This window comes from Lissotriton helveticus, chromosome 12 (assembly GCF_964261635.1).
Source record: "Lissotriton helveticus chromosome 12, aLisHel1.1, whole genome shotgun sequence".
In the NCBI taxonomy this organism is placed as follows: domain Eukaryota; kingdom Metazoa; phylum Chordata; class Amphibia; order Caudata; family Salamandridae; genus Lissotriton; species Lissotriton helveticus.
Genome location: NC_136073.1, coordinates 890,610,824 through 890,616,823, shown reverse-complemented (window position 1 = coordinate 890,616,823; position 6,000 = coordinate 890,610,824).

Below are 6,000 nucleotides of genomic sequence, written 5' to 3'. Positions count from 1 at the left end.
AAGTTAAAAAATTTCGAGCATCAAATAAAACTGAAGGAAGGTGCCATTCCAGTTAAACAAAAGCTAAGAGGGGTTCCGTTAAATGTCAGGGATGAGCTTAAGAAAATGCTTGATGATTTACTTAAAGATAATATAATTGAGCCTATTGAATCTGCAGAATGGGTTTCGCCTATTGTTTTGGTGCGAAAACCTGATCAATCTTTGAGAGTCTGTGTGGATTTAAGGGCGCTCAATTCTAATATTATAGTGGATTGCCACCCATTGCCCAATATTAATGAGCTTGTTTCGTTGTTTGATGGTGCGCAAATCTTTTCCACTTTTGATCTTAGGTCTGCGTACCATCAAATTGAGTTGACCGAAGATTCTAGGAAATATACAGCTTTCATCACCCCTATGGGTTTATTTCAATACAGGAGGATGCCGTTCGGATTAGCATCCGCGGCCTCAGTTTTCCAACGTGTAATGTTTCATATTTTTAAAGACTGTGATGTATTTGTTAAATGCTTCCAAGATGACATTTTGGTGTTTTCTAAGGATGAAGTTGAGCATGTTTCACATTTGGAGGTAGTATGTGGTAGACTGGAGAATTTTGGTCTCACTCTTAAAGCACACAAGTGCAATGTATTCAAAAAATCAGTTGAATATTTGGGACACACATTGTCAGGGGAAGGGCTGGTTCCCAAAAGATCTAATGTGGAAGCTATCCTCAAGGCTCCTTCTCCAGCTAACAAAGAACAGCTCCTTTCTTTTTCTGGCATGTGTGAGTACTATAGTAAGTTCGTGGTCAATTTTGCCACAAAGATGGAGCCATTAAGAAAATTGTTAAGGCGAAATAATGAATTTCTGTGGGGTTCTGAACAAGAAAAAGCTTTTGTGGACATCAAAAATGAAATTGTTAACTCGCCCACTCTGAAACCATTTAGGATGGGTAAGGATTGTATTATCACAACAGATGCGAGTTTGTATGGCTTAGGATGTGTGTTATCTCAATCTGATGGTGTGCTTGAATGGAATGTTGCATTTTCTTCTAGGACATTGAGTGAAACAGAACGAAGGTATGCAGTCATTGAGCGGGAGTTGTTGTCTTGTGTTTGGGCCATAGAACATTTCCGAATTTATATTTAGGGAAGCAAATTTGTTCTCAGAACAGATCATAAGCCTCTTGTAAATATTTTATCGGTTGGGGGTGGTTGGAATGCCACAGCTAGGATTGCACGGTTAGCTTCCAGGTTGCAAGAATATAATTTTACAGTTGAGTACATCCCTGGGAAAAAAAATGTTACGGCTGACTGTCTATCACGTCTTCCATGTGACAATAAAGAGGACAAGGTCAATGTTTTGAAGGAGTTGGATTTTGTGCTAAGTTTATCTGATGTTGTTTCTTCTCAATATCAGGATATTTCTGAACAGTTTTGGTTGGAATGTCAAGCTAAGGATGAGAGGTTTGTATTACTTGGTAAATTTATGTTAGAGGGTTGGCCAAACAAAACCAAGGTCAGGGATGACTTGATTCCATTTTTCAATGTTGCTGATGAGTTGCATGTTCAAGGGAATTTTGTGTTTAAATCTGACAAATGTATTCCACCCTCTGGTGTTCAGGAACTTATTTTAAATTTGGCACATAAAGCACATCCTGGTATTTCGAGCATGAAGCGTTTGATTAGGCTGAATTTTTGGTGGCCAGGGATGGACCGGTTCATTGACCGAACTGTTAGGGACTGTCCTGATTGTTGTGCCAAGGACAAAATGTTAAAGCTGCATGTTCCTCCCCTTAAATCGGTTGAATGGCCTGTGTTGCCATGGAGCAAATTAGCTTTTGATATCTCAGGTCCCTTCCACATTCTTCCAGAGACCTCACGTTTTGCATTAGTAATGATAGATTATCATTCCAAATGGCCAGAGGTAAGATTTGTTGCTAAGGTTACGTCTGAGGTTGTTATTTCATTTTTCCAAGAGATCTTTGCAAGGGAAGGTAGTCCTGCTGTACTAGTGTCAGATAATGGGGTACAGTTAGTCTCATCTGAGATGCAGTCTTTCTTGCGTTCCTGCAACATCAAACATATTCGCACTTCCTTATATGAACCACATGAGAATGGACAGGTTGAGCGTTTTAATAGAGTTTTAAAAGGTTTTGTGGTTGACGCTGTTAAGGAAAAGGGGAATTGGTTGAATGCTTTAAGAGAAAAGTTGTGGATGTATCGCATTACCCCTCATACCACTACAGAAGTAAGTCCTTTTAGGTTGCTCAAAGGCAGGGATCCTGCGTCATCTGTGTGTCCTTGGTGGCTTAAGGAGAAGTGCAAAAGTGTGTGTGAAGATGCAGTTGATATTCAGGAGGTCGCTAATAAAGTAGTTGACAAACAAGCCAAATCTGCTGTGTGGTACAACCGTAGATGGAGGACCAAAGAGCATGATCTATGCGTGGGAGATTGGGTCAGAGTTCAGAAACCTTCCTTTATCAGCAAAGGTTTGAGTAAGTTTGGCAGACCCATTCAAGTTAAAAGAGTTTTTAGTAACTCAGTCATCACCCAAGATGGTAAGGTTTGGAATATTAGAAAAGTTGCTAAATGTCCGTTGCAAAATGATCAAGGCGATAATTCCAATGTTGATTCCTGTTTTCCTTCTGTTCCTGAATCTGTGGCGTCCAGGGTCAAAGATAATTCGCGTATCAGAAAGAGACCAAATTCTTTCCAGGATTTTGTGTAGTGCTTTTCCCTCATTGTTTTGTTGTAAAGAAGGGGGATGTGTTACAATCTGTACTGTTTCTTTAATTGCATGTGCTGTATATATCTTTTCTAGCATTCTGTGTTCCTGACAGAGTTTTGATAATGTAGCATTCCACCATATTGTGTCAGTTGCTACTTGAACATTGATGTGCCTGTAGCTGATGCTGTGCTATTAATAAACTACCATTTATACAAGTTCCTGCTCTAATTCTTACAATACTTGTCTCTCCTTCTTTTGATGTGCGGTTCTCTCCCATTTTGGGACCACTACTACCTTCTTTTATTGATACTCTTGCTTTTGTCTGAGCTAAAGACTGCCTGGATGCATATCTGGATGTCCTACATATCCAGGAAGAATGGAGCCTGGGGGGTAAGTTATAATGAGTTCATAAAAGTGGTGAATGCCAATGCCTGGAATCTACGAAGACCTTTTGATAAAGAATTGCTGTTCCAGCGGTCCCATGCCCGGATGGTTCTATCATCATATAATAACCCAGGGAAGCAACACTACTTGGGAGGGAATTACCCAAGACATACAAAAAGTAGAATACTGGCTTTTTGATTTGGGGTCTTGCCAATACTGGACCACCTACCAAAGTGGCAAGCCCGACTCAAAATGCAGACTCTGTAACATGGATCTGCAATTCATCCTACATGTGACATGCTTGTGCCTTGTATTTTTTTAACTCCATAGACCATTGCTTTTCCAGCAGTTGACCATTTCAATGTGCGGACCTGTCGACAGGCCGTTATAGCAACCCTGAACCTGCAAAATATAAATCTAAGTTTGAAAGATTAAGTTTATTTAGCATTTGTTATGTTATGTTATATGTTATAAGTACTTGTAGAGCGCACGGCTGACCCGGCAAAGGGGCGTCCCGGCGCTGAAGGCGGAAAACTGCACAGCTTGTAGCAGAGAGACAACCTACAGCAGAGGAAAGAGGAATGTTTTGCCAGCTTTACGGAATGTCAGATAGGCCTTTAGGCTGCGAATGGCAGTAGGGAGAGCATTTCAAAGTTTCGAAGTCAAAACACAGGAGGAACGCCCTCCAGCACAGACCTTCTTCACCCGAGGGACAACCACTAGATGCTGTCCCATAGAACAAAGATGGCGGGAAGGAATGTAGAATGTACGCAGATTGGCCAGAATACCTGAGTTGAGAAGTTCAAGACTTTAAATGTAATACATAGGGCCTTGAACTCTAAGCGTTTAGCCACAGGCAGCCAATGAAGGCGACGAATGGCGCTAGATGTGGTACATCCCCTCGGAAGGCCAAGGAGAGTTCGAGCCGCCACATTCTGGACCCTTTGCAGTCTGACAACTTTAGACATGTTAGCCCCCAGATAAAGAGAACTGGCATAGTCCAGTCTTGACAGAATCAATGCCTGGACGATGACCTGCCTAATAGGGGGGTCAAAAAACCTAACAGTGGTTTGAGCCCACTTAGTATCCCAAAACAGGTCCCTGCCACCTTCTTGGTTTGGGTCCGAAAGCTAAGGGCTGTATCGATCCAAACACCTACGTTTTTTACCACCTGTTAAGGGCAGGTGCCAGCCCCAACATGGCAGACCACCAATGCTCACTCCACAGCTCAGATTATCTCCCTACCAGCAGTACTTTCGACTTACTGGCATTGAGCTGGAGACAGTTGGCAGTCATCCACTCCGCGATGGCCTCGATATCGCTCCGAAACTTACAAGCGTCCCGAGTGATGTCATCGGAGAGTGTGACTACCAACCGAGTATCATCTGCATACGATACTATCGCGAGCCCTCTGTTCTTATCCACCATCGCCAGTGGTTGAACATACAAATTGAAGAGGGTAGGGCTCAGAGCAGAGCCCTGCAGCACCTCGTTTGGTAGCATGAACTTTGGCAACAAAGGGGGGGGGGGTGGCGGCTACCTGGAAGGTCCTCTCAGAAAGAAAGGAACCAAACCAATCCAGAGCAGAGCCCACTATGCCCACCTCTTCCAGCCGACTCAGCAGGATCTGGTGGGAGACCGCATCGAACGCGGCACTGAGCTCTCATAAAATCAGTGACTATGTGCGCCCCTCATCCAGGGCCCATCTCAGATGTTCGGTCACAGCAAGAAGAGCAGATTCTGTGCTGTGACCAGGATGAAAGCCATTCTGAGAGGGATCTAGTATATTATTTTCCCTCAGATACCCAGTCAAGATGGTATTGATGTAGGCCTCAGAGATCGTGGAGACCCAAGGAAGGAGGGAGATAGGGCGGAAACTCTCTGGTTTGGCAGCGTCTAGTTTTGGGTTTTTTGTTGGTTTTTTTATCAGGCGAACCACCCTGCATGTTTCCGAGGGCTCGGGACAACAGCAGTAGCAAGAGATAGGTTTATCACCTGGCTCAACAGTGGAATGAGCACAGGTAGAACTTTCATAGAATAGGCCGGCTTGAGAGGGTCTGTCAGGGAGCCAGATTTGACTTTGCTGCATAGCACGGACAGCTTCTCTTGAGAGAATGGAGGGAAAGCGGTCAGAGTGCATAGAGTCAGAGGTCGAGGCACGGGGTCAGAACCTGACGCATCCTGAGGGAAGGCTTTATAGATTTTCTCCACCTTCTCTACAAAAAAGGAGGCTAGAGCATCACATTACTCGTCTGATGATATCAGGGTAGCATCTAGAGCCGTCGCTGATTTCAGCTCTTTCAGTTTCGAAAAGATACTTTTAGATGGATTAGCAGTGCTCTTGATCTCCGCCGCATAGTAGGTAGCCCGTTCTGGCTGAATAGACCTATGATATTGCTTGATCGCTGTCTGAAAGAGCTTTTTCAGGTTAGGGTCATGGTCCCTTCTCCATGCTCTCTCCAGCCTTTTTCACACTTTGCCCATGGAGGTAAGCCTAGCATTGTACCAAGGATTTGCCTTGATTCTGCGGCATTTAGACCACTTTACTGGGATGAGAGGGTACACAGACATAATATCGACTCCAAAATATCGTTTGGACATAATATCGACTCCAAAATATCGTTTGGAGAAAATATCGACAGGACAGAATATCGACAGCCAAAATATCGTTTTTAAGGTAAGTGAAGTAATATCGTTTTTAAGGTAAGTGAAGTAATATCGTTTTTATTTTTAGGGTTCAGGGTCAGTTTTGGGTTTTTGGGTAAAGGGGTATTTTTAGGGTTCAGGGTCAGTTTTGGGTTTTTGGGTAAAGGGGTATTTTTAGGGTTCAGGGTCAGTTTTGGGTTTTTGGGTAAAGGGGTATTTTTAGGGTTCAGGGTCAGTTTTCAGTTTTTGGGTAAAGGGGTATTT